General features: G+C 47.6%; 1 long non-coding RNA gene across 1 annotated transcript; it reads left to right on the plus strand.

Annotated features, from left to right (window-relative positions):
- The first annotated feature begins 299 nt into the window (after positions 1-299).
- Positions 300-16,255, plus strand: LOC116969035. The gene is made up of 3 exons (XR_004410589.1): positions 300-312; positions 13,113-13,119; positions 16,153-16,255. It is a non-coding gene; the product is annotated as an uncharacterized LOC116969035 (long non-coding RNA).
- Positions 16,256-22,723: the final 6,468 nt, after the last annotated feature.

A 22,723-nucleotide genomic window follows, 5' to 3' on the forward strand; every position in this document is an offset into this window, starting at 1 on the left:
TAGAAGGGGACCGGGGGTCAAATGAGATGGAGAAACTGAGTGAAATTCAGGTTAGCCGGGAAGTGATGTTAGGTAAATTGAATGGATTAAAGGCCTATAAATCCCCAGGGCCAGATAGGCTGCATCCCAGAGTACTTAAGGAAGTAGCCCCAGAAATAGTGGATGCATTAGTGATAATTTTTCAAAACACTTTAGATTCTGGATTAGTTCCTGAGGATTGGAGGGTAGCTAATGTAACCCCACTTTTAAAAAAAGGGGGTACACTAGAGAGAGAAAACAGGGAATTACAGACCAGATAGTCTAACATCGGTAGTGGGGAAACTACTAGAGTCAGTTATTAAAGATGGGATAGCAGCACATTTGGAAAGTGGTGAAATCATTGGACAAAGTCAGCATGGATTTATGAAAGGTAAATCATGTCTGACGAATCGTATAGAATGTTTCGAGGATGAACCTAGTAAAGTGGATAAGAAGGAACCAGTGGATGTGTTATATCTGGACTTTCAGAAGGCTTTCGACAAGTTCCCACATAAGAGATTAGTATTCAAACTTAAAGCACATGGTAACGGGGGTTCAGTATTGATGTGGATAGAGAACTGGCTGGCAGACAGGAAGCAAAGAGTAGGAGTAAACGGGTCCTTTTCAGAATGGCAGGCAGTGACTAGTGGAGTACCGCAAGGCTCAGTTCTGGGACCCCAGCTATTTACAATATATATTAATGATTTGGAGGAGGGAATTGAATGCAACATCTCCAAGTTTGCGGATGACACGACGCTGGGGGGCAGTGTTAGCTGTGAGGAGGATGCTAGGAGGCTGCAAGGTGACTTGGATAGGGTGGATAAGTGGGAAAATGCATGGCAGATGTAGTATGATGTGGATAAATGTGAGGTTATCCACTGGTGGCAAAAAGAGGAAAGTAGACTGTTATCTGAATGGTGGCCGATTAGAAAAAGGTGAGATGCAACGAGACCTGGGTGTCATGGTAGATCAGCCCATTGCATTTAGCAGGAGTGGTCTATTTTTGGCCGGGAGTGAGTGGGTGTAGAGCTCCGCTCCGTGACCTGCGCTGTGATGTTTGCCTGCCACGTGGTCACCACGTGGTGACCGGAAGCGGGTCAGCGCCTTCCAAGCCTCAATCTGAGCTCCCATTGGCCGCTGGCTCTGCCCGTCAGTGGGGGGGGGGGGGAAGAAGGGTCGGGACTTAGTCGCCGGTCACGTGAGGCTGGAGCTCAGGTGGGAATGGCCGCTGCCGCCAGCTCCGCCGCTCGGCCCCGCTACCCTGACCTCACCCCCTCCTTCCTTCCCGAGGAGCCGGAGCCCGAGGCGGGCGGGAGATATCAGTCAATGAGAGGGAAGAAGGAGGTCTGGTCCTCCTTTTTAGACACAGAAAACATAGAAAATAGGTGCAGGAGTCGGCCATTCGGCCCTTTGAACCTGCACCGCCATTCAATATGATCATGGCTGATCATCCAACTAAGTATCCTGCACCTGTCTTCTCTCCATACCCCCTGATCCCTTTAGCCACAAGGGCCCCATCTAACTCCCTCTTAAATGTAGCCAATCAACTGGCCTCATCTACATTCTGTGGCAGAGAATTCCAGAGATTCACCACTCTCTGTGTGAAAAACCTTTTTCTCATCTCAGTCCTGAAAGATTTCCCCTTTATACTTAAACTGTGACCCCTTGTTCTGGACTTTCCCAACATCAGGAACAACGACCCTCTGTTTTCCCTTCCTGCAGGGCTTAGGAGCCGCTGCTGTGGACAGAGAGACGGGGACGTGAGCGGCCATTGAGGTGAGCCCCCCCCCCCCCACCTGCTCGGTGTGCGGGCTGAGATTCGAGGGGCTGAGCTTCGGTGGAGGACCACATGACGGTGCACAACAAGGAGAAGCGTTATGAGTGCGACGTGTGTGGCAAGGCGTGGCAGCTCCCTAGCAAGCTGGAGACCCACCGGCGGGTACCCACAGGAGAACGCCCCTTCGACTGCTCCGACTGCAGAAAGAGCTTCAAGTCAGCGAAGAACCTGAAGTCCCACCAGCAAGTGCACACGGGCGAGAAGATCTATGGCTGCTCCATCTGTGGAAAGACCTTTGCCTGGTTGTCGGGGCTGCGGGAGCACTGGCGGGTGCACAGCAGTGAGCGACCCTTCACCTGCTCTGACTGCGGCAAAGGCTTCAAGTCGTCCAATGACCTGAAGGTGCACAGACGCCTGCACACCGGGGAGCGGCCCTACACCTGCAGAGACTGCGGCAAGGGCTTCACCCGCTCTGCCAAGCTGCTGGAGCACCAGCGCGGCCACACCGGCGAGCGCCCCTTCACCTGCGCCCAGTGCGGCAAGGGATTCACCCGCTCCAACAGCCTGCTGTCCCACCAACAGCTGCATGCCGGCGACCGTCCCGTCCCCAGCCCGATGTGTGGAGAGCACTTTGACATGGCTTCCCACGCCCTGTCCCACCAGCCCGTGCACAACAGTGTCCAGCCGTACAACCGCCCGTACTGCAGTGAGGTGTTTGACAGCTCGCGGGGGTTATGGCATCACCGGCGGGCCTACGCTGGCGAGCGGCTGCTCCCACTGCGTCAATCGTTTCAAGAGCGCACGGCGGCGGCGGGAGCACCAGCGGATGCACACTAGAGAGAGACCCTTTGTGTGCGCTGAGTGTGGCATGGCTTTCACCTGCATGTCCAGCCTGTGGCAGCACCGGCGTACCCACATCGCTGAGCGTTCCTGTTAATTCCGGATATGAATTTACCCCCCTAATCTGATTGAAACAAACACCAAATGCGAGAACTGGAATTCCAACTCTATTTTACTTCGGAGTCACGTGAGTGACTACGTGAAGAACCCGCTTCCAACGCATGCGTGCCATATCGCTACACGCATTGCACGAGTCAACAGAAGGGTGGAGGTCATCCCCCAGTAACGGGAGAAGGAAAAAAGGACCAGCAAAAGGCAGGTAAGGACTCTGCATTTTTATTCACAGAAAAATGGACAGAGTGAAAAGGAAACGGTCTGCAAAAAAGCTGCCCGAGAAACGCGTTGTAAACGTGGATGAACGGCAGAGACAGCAGCCGTCGGCTCTAGAGGCCTCGGTAGAGGAATCAGCTGTGCCAGAAATCATTCTGGCACCGACGAAACTTACTCACCGGCCGGGAGGCAAAGTTCAAACTAAAACGCACCATCTAGCAGAGCCCGACTTGGAGCAGCAGCGGGCGACCAGCCCGTATCAATATCGGACCAGGGCTGAACGGGTGCGGCAGACGGAACAAACCCGCTATGAGTGGCTGCATACGGAGCAGCCAGGAGAAACAGCTGACCGGGAACAGACGTGGACCGACAGTCAGGACCGGTGTGGCCAGCGGCGGGACGAGGAAAGCCCGCAAACCAGCACCTGTGAGTACCGGGGACGGGAACAGCTGGGATACAAAGAGCAGCACACTGCTGAAAGGCTGCAGGAATGGGAGCAGCCAAAAATAGCAAGTGCAGCTCACCTTCTAAAGGAGCTGCTGGAGGAGCTCCTTCACAGTGGCAGTCCCATGAATGTGGAGACTAGCCACAGTGGGCAGACAAGCCACAGTGGGCAGACAAGCCCCATATGGGTACCCCGTGAGGGACCCCCTGAAATCTCGACCTCTTCGGAGGAGAGTGGGCAGGACCCTGATGGGCCAGACCCTGATCACACAGCTTCCCATGATCCTGAATCTGCAGAAAAACATACACTGCTGGACATGGTGGCTGATTACTTCAAACCAAGTCAAACAGGGGCAGACTTGGATTCCAGGATGGCAGCCAGTATTAACTACATGTCTGGCCATCAACTCCAACAACAAATATTCACAGAGACACTGGCCAGACATCTGCCACCTGGTAACTGTGATGTATTACAAATCCCCAGTGTCAACCAATGCATTTGGAAGCATATGGGGAAGGAAATCAGGAACCATGATCTCAAAATCCAGAAAGCCTTAAAGGGGCTTACGGCAGGGATCACAGCTTACATCCGCACCCTGGACAAAACAGAGCAAACTAAAGGCCACCAAAACGCACTAGCCCTGTTCTGTAATGTACAATATGAGCTGAATAGCATGCGGAGGGCGGCTATTCAGCCAGCACTGGATCCTAAATATGCAACAATTTGCAAACAAAGAGCCGTTAAAACCCCAACCCTTTTGTTTGGGGAAGCCAAGACACTGGGGCTCATCAAAACCAGCGCAAAGGCTTACTTTGGATCACGGTACCAGCCACATGGAAGACCGAAAAGTGTGGCTTATATCAGTGGCAGTGCCAGAACCCAATATACCCGCAGCAGCCTTCTTTTAGGGTATGGCCAGGGACGGCCACCCTGGAAGATGCGGAAGCCTAAACCTCCAGTACAACCACGAACACGAATAAAAACAAAACCCCCTTTTTTCAAAAAACAAAGAAAATAATACAACCACCAGTAACCATGGAGGTAGGTGGGTGTGGTTCTTTTGTAAAAAAGGGACCCACGACGGTGGGAGGGAGGTTGCAATACTACAGTGACGAATGGTGTAAAATCACTACAGACTCGTATGTTCTAAGCAGTATTCAGGGTTATCTGATAGAATTTACTCATCCCAATAACCCCCCAGTACAACATACACCAGAAAGGCATTTCGTCCTTACAAAAACCGAACAATCTAAAGCCCACATGGAGCTACAACGATTGTATACAAAAGGTGTGATTGAGCATACTACTCATGAACAATTAAAATTTGTATCAAACATATTTATTAAAAATAAAAAAGATGGGGGTTGCAGGATTATCATTGACCTTTCAACCCTAAACACATTCGTTCAATATGTTCATTTTAAGATGGATACCTTTATCACTGCTAAAGAATTAGTATCAGCTGGTTTCTATATGACAAGCATTGACTTAAAAGATGCATACTATACAGTACCCATCAAAGGGGAACACAGACGGTAGTTAAGTGTAAATTGATACCAGAAACGAATATGGATTATCTAGGATTCACCATTAACACGGTCAATATGTTAGTAACTTTACCAATAAATAAAGCCGCAGCCCTACAGGAGGATTGCAGCGAGCTTCTTAACACCAACAGACCCTCCATTAGACGGGTAGGCCGGATAATTGGGAAGATTGTGGCTACATTCCCGGCCACACATTTTGGGCCATTACATTATCAAAATTTGCAAAGAGCAAAAATTAGAGCACTCAAATTTAACAAAGGTCATTTTGATAGACCTATGGAGCTGCCTACGGAAGCTATAATTGAACTACAGTGGTGGGAACATAGCATTAGGTATTGCTCCAACCCCATCATTATTGACAACTCGTCTATGGTATTACAAAATGGTGTATCCAAAGAAACATTTGGATATCGGCAACATAAAGGTAAGCTAAATTCAGTGGCAGACACCAGGTCACGCAAATTTAATGAAAACACGGAATGGATGTTAAATAAAATGTATTTGCTGAAATTACAGCAAAATATGGTAGACCAGATATTGATATTTTTGCGTCCAGGTTGAATCACCAATTACCAAGGTATGTGTCCTGGGAACCAGACCCTGGGGCAGAAGCTACAGATGCTTTCTCACTGCATTGGGGGAAATGGCGTTTTTTATGCTTTTCCCCCATTCTGCATCATCAATCGGGTACAAAGGAAAATTCAACAATATTCGGCATCTGGGATTCTCATAGTACCCGATTGGCCTACTCAACCGTGGTATTCGGTCATACAGGGGATGGTGTTAGAACCATGTTCCATTATTGGACATAGCCCGAATGTATTAATTCATCCAGTAACTGGAGGGGGGCAGTCACCCATGCCATAAGACTATGGATTTGTTGATTTGTAGAGTCTGAAAGACCCACTACACGGCATGGGGCTGTCAGACAGGACGATGAATCTCATCACATCCGCACAAAGACTGTCAACACGGAAGCAGTACCTCGGACACATCAAGAAATGGGGCATATACTGCTTTGACAACAACCTAGACCAAAGGGCCAAGAATATTCTGGCCGTATTGGAATTCTTAACAAACCTCCATTATGATAAACGATTGGGCTACAGTGCCATCAATAGTGCCAGAAGTGCACTCTCCAATTACCTATCACAAGGAACGGAGCGGCACACGGTGGGAACGCACCCCCTGGTAACAAAACTTATGAGGGGCATATTCAATGCAAATCCCCCTAAAACCAGGTACTCCAAAATCTGGGATGTGGGTGTCGTTTTAAACATGCTGAGGAGCTGGTAGCCCATAAACAGCATTATCACTGCAGAAACTGACCATGAAGATGGTTATGCTCATGGCGTTAGTTACTGCACAACGAGTCCAGTCATTAAGCAAACTGAGCCTGGACTCCTTGATCATCTCACGAGAGAAACTGGTGTTTGTCATACATGAGTTAATAAAACAAACAGACCAGGTTCATCGGGTCAAGTGATTGAATTTATGGCATATCCATATGACGAACGTCTGTGTATAGCAAGACATATCCAATTATACATGGAATATACTAAGAGCATTCGAGGTCAGGAAATGGCTTTGTTAATTTCTTACAAGAAACCGCACAAAAGGGTCACGACCCAAACTATCTCAAGGTGGCTCAAATGTGTCCTAAAGATGGCAGGAATAAACACTAATGGTTTTAAATCTCATTCCACCAGGGCTGCAGCAAAATCCGCAGCAAAAATTCTGAGGTACCCACGGACCAAATCCTCAGAATAGCAGGATGGTCATCCGAAAGGACTTTCCAAAGGTTTTATAATAAACCAGTTTTTTGGAGCCATCATCATTTTCGGAAAGCATTTTACGTTCAATATTATAATTTGCCCGAAGGGTTACAGGGCTATGATTTCAATTAATAAATGTATTTTCTCGTTATATCACACAAGTCTTTGTATAAGTGTGTCTAAAATTGCTAATGATACTCTCTCCCGATACCCAAGGCAGTTGTGAAGCATGGACTCGTTCCACGGCATGAGGTCACAGAGCTTTGAAATCTTCACGTAGTCACTCACGTGACTCCGAAGTAAAATAGTAAGATTAAACGAGAACTTACCAGTTTGAAGTTTGATCTGTATTTTATGAGGAGGAACGTTGAGGGAATACGTGCCCTCCGCTCCCACCCTCCTATGATCATATCAAAACTGGTATCTCTTTGATAATCTTACTATGTTAGGTCATTATAGTTTCTGTGACCTCACACCGCTGCTTTGAAGAATGGCACGCATGCGTTGGAAGCGGGTTCTTCACGTATTCCCTCAACGTTCCTCCTCATAAAATACAGATCAAACTTCAAACTGGTAAGTTCTCGTTTAATCTTACTATTTTATTGTACACAATACCACGGGACCGATCCTCGTTACCACTTACTCGAGCCCAATACAGCCTCGCGCAGATAGAATAGACCCAAGATGATCGGCACAACCCAATGTGCTCCCCACCCCTTTATACCCCTCCAAACTAAAGGCGTGAAAGTATTTGGGGGAGGTAACCCCTACAAGCAAACCAATACAGTCTGAAAAGTACATGGAATGACAGCTCACTAGCCTAATCAGAACATAATTTCAACACATAGCACTTAGGGGGAAACACTTCCATGAAGTGAAGAAACATTATCACTAGATAAAGAAACGTCTTTGGTGAGGCCACTCTCGTGGACCAATCACAATTAGCGGTGGGAAGGCACTGCAACATAATTGAAACCTAACTTTTCCCCAACCAATCCCAAGCTTTCCTTTACAGCAGTGCAGAGCTCCTTCTGCAGAATCCCATACATATTAGCAACTTGCAGGCCATCTGGACAGAAACCTCTGTGCAACTCCTTCCCAGGCTTCAGACTCCCTGGAGCCATCCATGTCGCATGGTTCTGCAGCTCTCTGCAAATGATGTCAAGCAGGTTTTTACAGATCATTACACAGACATCGTCCACTTTCCCAAGTGCCCAAATTTCTGATGTTAGCATTCCCCCCTTTTATCATACTGTGATAATCAAAACAGGGTAAAATGACAACTGTTCATGTTATACAATCCGACAATGATAGCGATGTCGTCGTGTCTGAGCTCTAAGTCACTTCCCGGGTTTACATGGGCATAGCTTCGAAGAATCCTGACTGACGAGTCTCCACCTCCCGAGTTAACATGGGCATGGATTCTCTTGACCCACCACGTCAGCTTGCATTACTCTTGACGCTCGATGTAATGTTCATATACTAAGAGATTCCTCAAAGAAAATAATTTAGCAGCTCAAACTTTTCCACTAATACTTTTGCAATGATGCAGATGGACCCACGCATTCCTTCCTTCCACCTTGGCAGCATTTGGCGTCGTCAGGAGAACCTTCCCACCGAGCCTCCAAACCTTTCCTCACCCAATTCTTCACCATCACAAAATCACCAGGATTGACCATAATAGAATAAACCAGGGGAGGTAATTCACTGTATGCTGCTCGCACCCTGGAATGTAAATCTGTTACTGCTCGGGTCAAGGTCAGAACATAATTGGTCATCTCTTTAGCCATATAATGGAAATTGTCAACCTTTGGGTTATTTTGGTTCCACGGAGTTCCTAAGGGACGTCCATATACAATTTCAGCTGGGCTTAATCTTGATTTCCCTGAAGGCATGACATGCATCTGAAATAAAGCTACAGGGAGCAATTTAATCCAATTAATTCCTGTCTCAGCCTTTAATTTAGCCAATTTCGTTTTTAGGGTCTAATTCGCTGTTTTGACAAGTCCAGCAGCCTGTGGTCGATAAGTACAGTGTAACTGCTGCTGGATGCCCAGCTGTTCACAGAATTCTTTGTTAATTTGCCCAATGAAATGAGCACCATTCTCAGAGCAAAGTCGAATTGGAATGCTGAATCTGGGGATAATTTCTTTCCCAGAATTATATCTCTGACAAATAATACAACAGCTCACTTTCTGGGCTAAAGTCTGTAATCTTGGATGCCACCCAGTAGCCGAAAGAGCATTACCAATCACTCTAGCACCACAGTGAGTGGCAAAATGCATGCACTCCACAACCCAAACTGCAAGAGAATCTGGCATACAAGTCTGCCCTGCCGGAGTGACGATAAATCCTGACATCCAATCTATTGTACATCCAAGCTGTTTCCATAATCTTATATTGCCTTCAGGAGCTTCTTCCTGCAACTGAATAATTTCCTGGATGGTTGGCATTGGCTTTTCCGAGGGAGACTTGTCACCGGAACTTTTAATCTGCCTCATCATCTTTGGCACTCCCACCTTGCGTTCCCAGGATACCTCCTTTGCTGCTTGGTCAGCACAACGATACCCCATGTCTAACTGGGTCTGGCCCTTTGTGTGAGCACTACATTTCATTACCGAGATTTGCCTGGGTAGCAGCAGAGACTGTAATATATCGGTTACCAATTGCTTGTGAGATATTTGAGTTCCTGCTGAGGTCAGGAATCCTCGACTATGAATCCTCTATAGGTGTCCAAAATAGTGTACTACCCCAAATTCATATCTAGAATCTGTTTATATATTTACTTTCAGATCTCTTCCAATAATACATGCTCTGATTAAAGCAAACAGCTCAGCCTGTTGGGCTGAAGAGTGTGACTCGAAGGCAGCTGCCTTCCATCCTGGTCTATGATAGCGTAGGACTGACTCCCATGGCTATCTGGACTACACTTCTTCACACGCTGCTTCCTGTCAGGACTCCACCCCCTACTCCCATTTCCTCCGTCTACGCCACATCTGCCCCCAGGATGAGGCGTTCCACACCAGGGTATCTGAAATGTCCTCATTCTTCAGGGAACGTGGGTTCCCCTCCCCCACCATAGATGAGGCTCGCACAAGGGTCTCTTCCATACCCCGTAACACAGCTCTCTCTCCCCATCCCCCCACTCGCAACAAGGGCAGAGTCCCCCTAGTCCTCACCTTTCACCCCACCAGCCGTCACATACAATAAGTAATCCTCCGTCAGTTTTGCCACCTCCAACGTGACCCCGCCACTCGCCACAGCTTCCCATCTCCCCCCATGGCGGCCTTCCGCAAAGAGCGCTCCCTCTGTAGCTCCCTTGTCAATTCTTCCCTTCCCTCCCGCACTACCCCCTCCCCGGGCACTTTCCGTTGCAACCGCAAGAGATGCAACACTTGTCCCTTTACCTCCCCCCTCGACTCCATTCAAGGACCCAAGCAGTCGTTCCAGGTGCGACAGAAGTTCACCTGCATCTCCTCCAACCTCATCTATTGCAGCCACTGCTCTAGATGTCAGCTGATCTTCATTGGTGAGACCAAGCGGAGGCTGGGCGATCGTTTCGCCGAACACATCTGCTCGGTCCGCAATAACCAACCTGACCTCCCGGTGGCTCAGCACTTCAACTCCCCATCCCATTCCCAATCCGATCTTTCTGTCCTGGGCCTCCTCCATGCCCAGAGTGAGGACCACCGTAAATTGGAGGAGCAGCACCTCATATTCCGCTTGGGCAGTCTGCACCCCAGCGGCATGAACATTGACTTCTCTAATTTCTTGCTTTCTCCTCCCCTTCTCAGCTCTCCGTCAGCCCACTGACTCCGCCTCTTCCTTTCTTCTTCCCGTCCCCCCCACCCTCACATCAGTCTGAAGAAGTGTCTCGACCTGAAACGTTGCCTAATTCCTTCGCTCCATAGATGCTGAGTTACTCCAGCATGTTTGGATGGGGACGGTGGGGGGGGGGGGGGGGGGGGGGGGGGGTCTGCTCTCCTCACCTGTTCCTCCTCACTGCGTATCACCAGCAACTATGAGCCGTTGGAGATGCAGGCTTGTCCACTCTCTTCCCATCCCAAGATGTTCCTGGAGAAGAAATAGCAGCGGCATCCGTACGGCGTCCACAATTTATGGCACAGTTCGCTGGTGCAGTCTGTCGGGCGAGAGCAGAAGGTCAGATCAGAGGGATAATAGACAACAGTCAACAGGTGCAGGAGTTGCCATTTGGCCCTTCATGCCAGTACCGCCATTCAATGTGATCATGGCTGATCATCCCCTATAAGTACCCCGTTCCTGCCTTCTCCCCATATCCCCTGACTCCGCTATCTTTAAGAGCCATATCTAGCTCTCTTGAAAGCATCCAGAGAACCTACCTCCACCGCCCTGAGGCGGAGAATTCCACACTCACAACTCTCTGTGAGAAAAAGTGTTTATCTCTCTCTCTCTGTTCCCCTCTCCCCAATCTCCCTCCCCCCTCTTCCTCTCCCCCTCTCTCTATCCACTCTCTATCCTCTCCTTCCTCATGTTTCATGTATTTTGTGTTTTTATGACTGTCGGCAGAATCTCTCCTGGGAGAGAAACATAGAAACGTAGACAATAGGTGCAGGAGGGGGCCAGGGAGAGAGGGGGGGGGGTTAATCAGGGTGAGGGAGTAAGCAGAGCGGGGAAGAAAAGGCCAGAAGTTCACAGCTCTCTCCTCACCGTTCTTCCCTCCCGCAGCAAGGCTCAGCCTCCGCACCGCCGTTCCCACGCGCACGCACGCACGCTCTGAGTGAAGCTCCCTCCGCAGTGTCGCGGCTCACATACACACACACACACACACACACACACACACACACACACACACACACACACTCACACACACACACACACACACACACACACACACACACACACACACACACACACTGCCACACACACACACACACACACACACACACACACACACACACACACACACACACACACACACACACACACACTCCCGCACACACACACACACACACACACACACATACACACACACACACACACACACACACACACACACACACACACACACACACACACACACACACACACACACTCCCACATACACACACACACACACACACACACACACAAAACACACACACACACTCCCACAAACACACACACTCCCACACACACACTAACACTCCCACACACACTCCCGCGCACACGCACTCACGCACACTCACATACTCACACACACAGTGAAGAACACGTCACACACACTAACACACTCCCACAAACACACACACTCACACTCCCACACACACACTCCCACACACTCACGCACTTCCACACACACTCACACCCACACTCGCAGGGTCCTGTGCACACGCGCGCACACAAACACACACACGCAGAGATAGACACAAAATGCTCGAGTGACTCAGAGGGACAGGCAGCATCTCTGGAGAGAAGGCATGCGTGATGTTTCATAGAAACATAGACAATAGGTGCAGGAGTAGGCCATTCGGTCCTTCGAGCCTGCACCGCCATTCAATATGATCATGGCTGATCATCCAACTCAGTATCCTGTACATGCATTCTCTCCATACCCCCTGATCCCTTTAGCCACAAGGGCCACATCTAACTCCCTCTTAAATATAGCCAATGAACTGGCCTCAACTACCTTCTGTGGCAGAGAATTCCTGAGATTCACCACTCTCTGTGTGAAAAATGTTTTTCTCATCTCGGTCCTAAAAGATTTCCCCCTTATCATTAAACTGTGACCTCTTGTTCTGGACTTCCCCAACATCGGGAACAATCTTCCTGCATCTAGCCTGTCCAACCCCTTAAGAATGTTGTAAGTTTCTACAAGATCCCCCCTCAATCTTCTAAATTCTAGCGAGTACAAGCTGAGTCTATCCAGTCTTTCTTCATATGAAATTCCTGTCATCCCAGGAATCAGTCTGGTGAACCTTCTCTGTACTCCCTCTACGGCAAGAATGTCTTTTCTCAGATTAGGAGACCAAAACTGTACGCAATACTCCAGGTGTGGTCTCACCAAGACCCTGTACAACTGCAGTAGAACCTCCCTGCACCAAAACTCAAATCCTTTTGCTATGAATGCTAACATACCATTCGCTTTCTTCACTACCTGCTGCAGCTGCATGCCTACTTTCAATGACTGGTGTACCATGACACCCAGGTCTCGTTGCATCTCCCCTTTTCCTAATCTGCCACCATTCAGATAATAGTCTACTTTCCTGTTTTTGCCACCAAAGAGGATAACCTCACATTTATCCACATTATACTGCATCTGCCATGCATTTGCCCACTCACCCAGCCATTCCGAGTTTCGAGTTGAGACCCTTCCTCAGACTGGTAAGGAATAAGGGAATCGAGAGTATTGAGTATAGAAGTTGGGAGGTCATGTTGCAGTTGTACAAGTCGTTGGTAAGACCGCATTTAGAAAATTGTGTTCAGATCTGGGCACCATGTTATAGGAAAGATATTGTCAAGCTTGAAAGGGCGGCAGAGAAGATTTACGAGGATGTTGCCGTGACTCGAGGGGCCCGAGCTACAGGGAGAGGTTGGGACTCTATTCCTTGGAGTGCAGGAGGGTGAGGAGGAGATTTTATACAGGTGTATAAAATCATGAGAGGAATAGGGTAGCTGCACAGAATCCTTTGCCCAGAGTAGGGGAATCGAGGACCAGAGGACATAGGTTCAAGGTGAAGGGAATCCGAGAGGTGACATTTTCACACAGAGGGTGGTGGGTCTATGGAACGAGCTGCCGGAGGAGGTAGTTGAGGCTGGGACTAAGCCTTCGTTAAAGAAACAGTTAGACAGGTACTTGGATAGGACGGGTTTGGAGGGTATTGGACCAAGCGAAGGCAAGTGGTACTGGTGTAGATGGGGTATGTTGGCCGGTGTGGGCTAGTTGGGCCGAGAGGTCTATTTCCACACTCGATGATGTAGCGAGATATAGAACAATGAATGAAAGAGAAGCAAAAGTTACAATGATAAAGGAAACGGGCTGTTTGTTACACACGGTGTAGACAAAAACTGGAGTAACTCAGTGGGACGGGCCGCATCTCTGGGGAGAACAAATAGGTGACATTTCGGGTCGAATTCCTTCTTCAGACTGATGTCAGAGGAGTGCAGATACATGGATAAGGAAGTGTAAGGTGTGAAAACAGGACAAAGGGGATGCAGATCAAGGAAAATGTAGAATTGATCATTGTTTGGTGGGGGGGGGGGGGGTGATGACCACGAAGCACACAGAGATAAAATGTCGTCTGAGACAGTCAGACTGGTGGGAAGGGGAGGGGATGGAGAGAGAGGGTTAACAAGGGCTACTTGAAGTTAGAGAAGTCAATGTTCATACCGCTGGGGTGTAAGCTACCCAAGCTAAATATGAGGTGCCGTTCCTCCAATTTGCGCGGGGCCTCACTCTGACAGTGGAGGAGGCCCAGGACAGAAAGGTCAGTGTGGGAATGGGAGGGGGAGTTGGAGTGTTTGGCCACCGGGAGATCAGGTAGGTCCAGGCGGGCTGAGCAGAGGTGTTCAGCGAAATGATCGGCCAGTCTGCGTTTGGTCTCGCCGATGTTTAAGCGTCCACATCTTGCCTGTGCTTGGTCCATATCCCTCGAAACCTGTCCTATCCATGTGCCATCGAGTGATGCAGTGTGGAAACAGGCCCTTTAGCCCACACCGGCCAACATGTCCCAGCTACATTAGTTGAGACACACAGACGCCTAGTTTGATTCCAGCCCTCCTCACGACACCTCGATCTCTTCATAGAAAAGAAAACAGGTGCAGGAGTAGGTCATTCGGCCCTTTGAGCCAGCACCACCATTCAATATGATCATGGCTGATCATCCACAATCAGTTCCCCGTTCCCCGTTTCGCAGGAGGATGAGGGGGCGATCTTATAGAGGTGTACAAAATCACGAGGGGAATAGATCGGGTAGACGCACAGAGTCTCTTGCCCATAGTAGGGGAATCGAGGACCAGAGGACATGGGTTTATGGTGAAGAGGAAAATATTTAATAGGAAGCTGAGGGGTATCTGATGGGCTGTTGCCTGGACTCAACTTGTCAACAATTTAGAGGTCCTAACACCTCGTTTTCACCACTTTAACCAGTTAGATCACTATCAGTGGCACAACATCCTTGTTTTCACCACTGTAACCGATAAGATCACTAGTTAGACTAAAGCCTTGTTTTCACCAATTTTAACTGATAAAATCACTAGTTCTATGACTAGTGCCCTTTTCACCCCGATAGCCTGTAATATCACTAGATAGAGGGATTAACACCTTGTTTTCTCCATTATAACCGATAAGATCACTAGTCCAGAGGGACAGCAGACTTGTTTACACCACTGGTAATCACGTTAAAGGAACTAAAGTGTCTTTCTCATCTCTTTAACCGGTACAATCACTGGTTATAGGATTTAAAGTGCCCTTTTCACCCCAATACCCAGTAACATCAGTAGTTGGAGGGATTAACACCTTGTTTTCACCATTATAATCGGTAACATCACCAGTTAGAGGAACTATAGCCTTGTTTTCACGTCTTTAACCGGTAAAAATCACTAGAGGGACAGCCTTGTTTTCACCACTTTAACCAGAAAGATCACTAGTTAGAGAAACTATAGCCTTGTTTTTACCACTTTAACTGGTAAGATCACTAGCTAGAGGGACTATAGCCTTGTTTTCATCACTTGAACTGGTAAAATCGTTAGTTATATGGAATAGTGTCTTTCTCAACTCTTTAACCGGTACACTCACTGGTTATAGGAATTAAAGTGCCCTTTTCACCCCAATACCCAGTAACATCACGTTGGAGGGATTAACACCTTGTTTTCACCATTATAACCTAAAACAACTAGTTAGAGGAACATAGCCTTGTTTTCACCACTTTAACCGGTACAACCACTAGTTAGAGGGATTAACACCTTGTTTTCACCACTTTAACCGGTACAATCACTAGTTAGAGGGATTAACACCTTGTTTTCACCACTTTAACCGGTACAATCACTAGTTAGAGGGATTAACACCTTGTTTTCACCACTTTAACCGGTACAATCACTAGTTAGAGGATCTGTCGGGGCCTTCCCTCCGCCGCCGCGCTGGGAACTCACCGCGCCTGCGCGCCGCCGGCACCCGTCGCAGAGCGCCTGCGCATTCCCGGCACCACAGCCGGGGCGCCATTGCGCATGCGGTCTGCCGGCGCCCTCCCGGCACCGCACCGCGCCTGCGCCCGGCCCCGCCACCCAGCCCAATATAGGACCATTGCACTGAACTAACAAGGAATACATTTGGTCCATTTATCGCCTTTAGCAGCACAGACTCCAAATAAAAATCATGCATTTAATAAATTGCATGGGGAAGATCCCTGCGTGCAAATAGGAGTGATGCAAAAAGTAGGATTTGCACAATGCACAAATTTGTAGGTTGCACGGCAGTCGGGTCACGACCCATGACCCGTACTGTTGCTACGCTACGCCAAGTGGAGTACAAGCGATGAACTGGAGGGAAGCACTGACCATTGTTTCCAGCGTAGTGGGCCTGTTAAAACCCGCCCGCCGAAATGGTCAATGTTTGCGCTGTAAATAATTATGGAAATCGGGATAAGCGTGAGAGACATTTAGCCTACTTCAGAATTCCAAAAGTGAGGAGAAATTTTGGTAGATAGAAGAGAGAGAGCTGAAGGGACATCAACAACCAGAGTGCTTGGCCGAACATTGGCCGTTTGCTCACTGCATTTCATCAACTAAGGCATTATTTGTGTTTTTTCTTGATTCCTTTGCCATCTAAAAAGTTTCAGAAGTGATAAATCTGGCTGTAAAATTTTAACATCGCCCTTGGTTCTCAAGTGGGTTTTTACATACAAAAAGAAAACGCCTCTGAAGCAAAATTTACAGCCAGATTGATCACTTCTGAGACTTTTTAGATACCAAAGGAATCAAGAAAAAACACAATTAATGCCTTACTGTTGATGAAATGCAGTGAGCAAACGCGATAATTCCCAATATTTTCAAATCCGATACCTGCACGGCCAATGTATGCCAAGCACTTTAGCTGTTATTGTCCCTTCAGCTTTCGCTTCTCTTTACCTGCATTTCGCTTCACGTTTGGAATTCTGAAGTTGGATACATGTCTCTCACACTTACCCCGACTTCCACAATTTTTTACAGCGCAAAAAAATCAAAATTTTGGCGGTATTGAACAGGTAGGAAAGTACTCGTTTCTTGCCTTAATAACATAAACCGGAAGTTACGGATGTCCTCCAGATGGATTGAGCGGCTCCATGCGTCAAGCCCTATGGCCCAGTGACCTTACGTGCAACCACCCTATAGGAAGCATGCAATTAATAAATACATGGGCAGATTATTATCTCAATGGGGTTAGGTTGGGTTAGGTATGGGGGAGGTACAGCGAGACCTGGGTGTCCCTGCACATCGGTCACTGAAAGTTGGCGTGCAGGTGCAGCAGGCAGTGAAGAAAGCTAATGGAATGTTGACCTTCATAACAAGAGGATTTCAGTACAGGAGTAAAGAGGGTCTTCTGCAGTTGTGTAGGGCTCTGGTAAGACCACATCTAGAGTATCATGTACAGTTTTGGTCTCCTAATTTGAGGAAGGACACCCTTGTGATTGAGGCAATGCAGCGTAGGTTCACGAGATTGATCCCAGGGATGGCGGAACTGTCATATGAGGAAAGATTGAAAAGACTAGGCTTGTATTCACTGGAGTTAGAGGGCGAATCTTATAGAAACATGTAAAATTATAAAAGGACTGGAAAAGCTAGATGCAGGAAAAAAATTCCCATTGTTGGGCGAGTCCAGAACCAGGGGCCGCCACAGTCTTAGAATAAAGGGGAGGCTGAGGTGAGAAAAAAACTTTTTCACCCAGAGAGTTGTGAATTTGTGGAATTTCCTGCCACAGAGGGCAGTGGAGGCCAAATCACTGGATGGATTTAAGAGAGAGTAGATAGAGCTCTAGGGGCTGGTGGAGTCAAGGGATATGGGGAGAAGGCAGGCACGGGTTATTGATTGGGGACGATCAGGCATGATCACAATGAATGACTGTGCTGGCTCGAAGGGCCGAATGGCCTCCTCCTGCACCTATCTTCTATGTTTCTATGTTTCTATGCATTTAGTAAATTAAAGAGGAATATAACCTTTGGCAGCACAGGGTGCAAATAGAAATCATGCATTTAATAGATTGCTAGTTGGAGATCACAGTTTGCAGCTGTGCGTGCAAATAGGAGGGATGGATTAAATACATTTGAATGAATGCAGTAAATTAAACAGCGAGAAAGTTGATAGCAGTACAGGGTGAAAATTAAAATCTTGCACTTAATAGGTTGCAAGGGGAAGATCAAATATTGCGGACAAGGGTGGAAATCGGAGCAGTGCAAAAAATAAGATTTGCACAGTAGAGATATGCAATTAATAAATCGAAATGCATTTAGTAGATTAAACAAGAATATTGCCTTTGGCAGCACTGGGTGCAAATTAAAATCATGCATTTAATAGATCGCAAAGGGAAGATCACAGAATGCATCCCGAGTGCAAATAGGAAGGATGCAATTAACATAGTATCTGCACAGTGCGTAAATAGGAAGTATGCAATTAATAAATGGAAATGCATATAGTAAATTAAAGAGGAATATGATCTTTAGTAGCACAGTGTGCAATTATAAAGAAAGCACATCAGCGCCTCTACTTCTGGAGACGATTACGGAGAGTCGGTATGTCAAGGAGGACTCTCTCTAACTTCTACAAGTGCACAGTAGAGAGCATGCTGATCGGTTGCATCATGGCTTGGTTCGGCAACTTGTGCGCCCTGGAGAGGAAACGACTACAACACGTAGTAAACACTGCCCAGTCCATCATCGGCTCTGATCTCCCCACCATCGAGGGGATCTATCATAGTCACGGCCTCAAAAAAGGCTGGCAGCATCATCAAGGACTCACACCATCCTGGCCATACACTAATCTCCACTCTGCCTTCAGGTAGAAGGTACAGGAGCCTGAAATATGCAACATCCAGGTTCAGGAATAGCTGCTTCCCCACAACCATCAGACTATTAAACACAACTCAAATAAAACTCTGATCATTAATAGCCCATTGCACATTATCTGCTTATTTATGTGTGTGTATATATACATTCAATGGTATATGGACACACTGATCTGTTCTGTATTTATTTATTTATGCCTACTATATTCTGTTGTGCTGAAGATAAGCAAGAATGTCATTGTCCTATCTGGGACACATGACAATAAACTCTCTTGAATCTTAGAAACATAGAAAATAGGTGCAGGAGTAGGCCATTCGGCCCTTCGAGCCTGCACCGCCATTCAATATGATCATGGCTGATCATCCAACTCAGTATCCTGTACCTGCCTTCTCTCCATACCCCCTCATCCCTTTAGCCACAAGGGCCACATCTAACTCCCTCTTAAATATAGCCAATGAACTGGCCTCAACTACCTTCTGTGGCATATTCACCACTCTCTGTGTGAAAAATGTTTTCCTCATCTCGGTCCTAAAAGATTTCCCCCTTATCCTTAAACTGTGACCCCTTGTTCTGGACTTCCCCAACATCGGGAACAATCTTGCTGCATCTAGCCAGTCCAACCCCTTAAGAATTGTGTAAGTTTCTATAAGACCCCCCCTCAATCTTCTAAATTCTAGCGAGTACAAACCGAGTCTATCCAGTCTTTCTTCATATGAAAGTCCTGACATCCCAGGAATCAGTCTGGTGAACATTCTCTGTACTCCCTCTACGGCAAGAATGTCCTTCCTCAGATTAGCAGACCCAAACTGTACGCAATACTCCAGGTGTGGTATCACCAGGACCCTGTACAACTGCAGCAGAACCTCCCTGCTCCTATACTCAAATCCTCTTGCTATGAATGCCAACATACCATTCGACTTCTTCACTGCCTGCTGCACCTGCATGCCCACTTTCAATGAATGGAGTATCATGACACCCAGGTCTCGATCCATCTCCCCCTTTCCTAATCGGCCACCTTTCAGATAATAATCTAATTTCCTGTTTGTGCCACCAAAGTGGATAACCTCACATTTATCCACATTATACTGCATCTGCCATGCATTTGCCCACTCACCCAGCCTATCCAAGTCACCTTGCAGCCTCCTAGCATCCTCCACACAGCTAACACTGCCTCCCAGCTTCGTGTCATCCGCAAATATGAGATGTTGCATTCAATTCCCTCGTCCAAATCATTAATATATATCGTAAATAGCTGGGGTCCCAGCACTGAGCCTTGCGGTACCCCACTAGTCACTGCCTGCCATTGTGAAAAGGATCCGTTTACTCCTACTCTTTGCTTCCTGTCTGCCAGCCAGTTCTCTATTCACATCAATACTGAACCGTGTGCTTTACGTTTGTATACTAATCTCTTATGTGGAACCTTGTCGATAGCCTTCTGAAAGTCCAGATACATCACATCCATTGGTTCTCGCTTATCTACTCTACTAATTACATCCTCGAAAAATTCTATAAGATTCGTCAGACATGATTTACCTTTCATAAATCCATGCTGACTTTGTCCAATGATTTCACCACTTTCCAAATGTGCTGCTATCCCATCTTTAATAACTGATTCTAGCAGTTTCCCCACTACCGACGTTAGAATAACTGGTCTGTAATTCCCCGTTTTCTCTCTCCCTCCCTTTTTAAAAAGTGGGGTTACATTAGCCACCCTCCAATCCTCAGGAACTACTCCAGAATCTAAAGAGTTTTGAAAAAGTATCACTGATGCATCCACAATTTCTGGGGATACTTCCTTAAGCACACTGGGATGCAGTCGATCTGGCCCTGGGAATTTATCGGCCTTTAATCCATTCAATTTACCTAACACCACTTCCCGGCTAACCAGGATTTCACTCAGTTCCTCCATCTCATTTGACCCCCGGTCCCCTGCTATTTCCGGCAGATTATTTATGTCTTCATTAGTGAAGATAGAACCAAAGTAGTTATTCAATTGGTCTGCCATATTCTTGTTCCCCATGATCAATTCACCTGTTTCTACCTGCAAGGGACCTACATTTGTTTTAACTAATCTTTTTCTCTTCACATATCTATAAAAGCCTTTGCAGTCAGTTTTTATGTTCCCTGCCAGTTTTCTTGCATACTCTATTTTCCCTTTCCTAATTAAGCCCTTTGTCCTCCTCTGCTGGACTCTGAATTTCTCCCAGTCCTCCGGTAGGCTGCTTTTTCTGGCTAATTTGTACGCTTCATCTTTTGTTTTGATACCATCCCTGATTTCCCTTGTTATCCACGGATGCACTACCTTCCCTCATTTATTTTATTTGCCAAACTGGGATAAACAATTATTATAGTTCATCCATGCAGTCTTTAAATGCCTTCCATTGCATATCGACCGTCAATCCATTAAGAATCAATTGCAAGTCTATCTTGGCCAATTCACGTCTCATACCCTCAAAGTTGACTTTCTTTAAGTTCAGGAAGAGAGAGAGAGAGAGAGAGAGAGAGGGGGGGGGGTGGAAAGAGACAGAGGGGAGAGAGAGGATTTTGATGAGAGGGGAGAGAGGGGGAAGAGGGGGAAAAGAGTGGGGGGAATGGGGAGAGAGAGAGAGAGATAGAGTTGTGAGAGTTCGGGGGTGAGATAGAGAGATAGGGAAGAGACAGAGGGGAGAGTGGGATGGGGAGAGAGCGCGAGGGGGAATGAAAAGACGGTGAGGTAGAGGGGAGAGTGATGGGGAGAAGTAAAGGGAGGGGAGAGAGAGAGAGGGAAGGAAAGAGAGGGGGGAGAGACAGAGAGAGAGAGACAGAGAGAGAGAGAGAGAGAGAGAGAGAGACCAGCTTAGAGAGATGAGAGACGAGAGACGTAGAGCAGGAGAGAGGAACGAGAGAGTGAGAGGATGAGAAGGAGAGACGAGAGAGAGAGAGAGAGAGAGAGAGAGAGAGAGAGAGAGAGAGAGAGAGAGAGAGGAGGGGGGAGAGAGAGAGAGAGAGAGAGAGAGAGAGAGAGAGAGAGAGAGAGAGAGAGAGAGAGAGAGAGAGAGAGAGAGAGAGAGAGAGAGAGAGAGAGAGAGAGACAGAGACAGAGACAGAGACAGAGACAGAGACAGAGACAGAGACAGCCTCTGGGGGGCGCTCAGGGCGCGGATTTATGAATGAGCCGAAACACTGAGGTGAGCGGATATTTCACCGCGCTCTTCATCTGCTCCCTGAACTTGGACTGGGTCGCCGCGTAAATAAATGTGTTCGTGCAGCAGCTGACATTCCTCAGCAAAAACCCGACGTTGCCAAAGATCCATTGTGAATCATTCCGATCTTTTCCAATTCCTGAGAGCTGATAATAGACGAAGTTTACAACCAGCGTCAGCCACAGGAGGATGAAGCTGCCGGAGATGGTGAAGAGTAAAACCACAGACCTCCTCCTGCTCTCCATCTCCGGGTCACTGCGGTTCTCCCCCTTGCTCTCACCCCTCAGTCCCTTACGGACCCGACTGGCCACTAAAATGTGCCGGACTGTCAGAGCGTTGAGCAGCAGGATTACAGCGAAAGGGAGGAACGGAGTTAAAACCGTGTCGATCCAGTCATATGCCACCCACCAGCGGTCAGTGTAATAACTGTCCACCATGACACAGCCCCACGGGACATTGTCGATGATTGTCCAGGTTTCCTTTGTGAAGTAGCGGGGAACGTTTTTCAGACAGAACAGAACGCCGACTGTTGCCAGAACCGCAGCCGCAGTTTTCCCGCTGCAATATTTAATTTTCAGCTTCTGGCAACAAATGGCGACAAACCGATCAAAGGTGAAAGTGACGGTGAACCAGACAGAGCAGTCTGTAGCTGCAGTCCTCAGTACAACGTTAACACTGCACACAGGGGTGATGGACGGGAAACTCCAAAAAAAGTAATGATATTTGATATGATACAAAATTACCTCGGTGATCAGGACCAGTAGATCGGCCGCTGCCATGGCCACCAGGTAGCGAGTGGTGCAGGTGGAGAGGCC

The sequence above is a fragment of the Amblyraja radiata genome, assembly GCF_010909765.2.
Source record: "Amblyraja radiata isolate CabotCenter1 chromosome 42 unlocalized genomic scaffold, sAmbRad1.1.pri SUPER_42_unloc_2, whole genome shotgun sequence".
NCBI lineage: Eukaryota > Metazoa > Chordata > Chondrichthyes > Rajiformes > Rajidae > Amblyraja > Amblyraja radiata.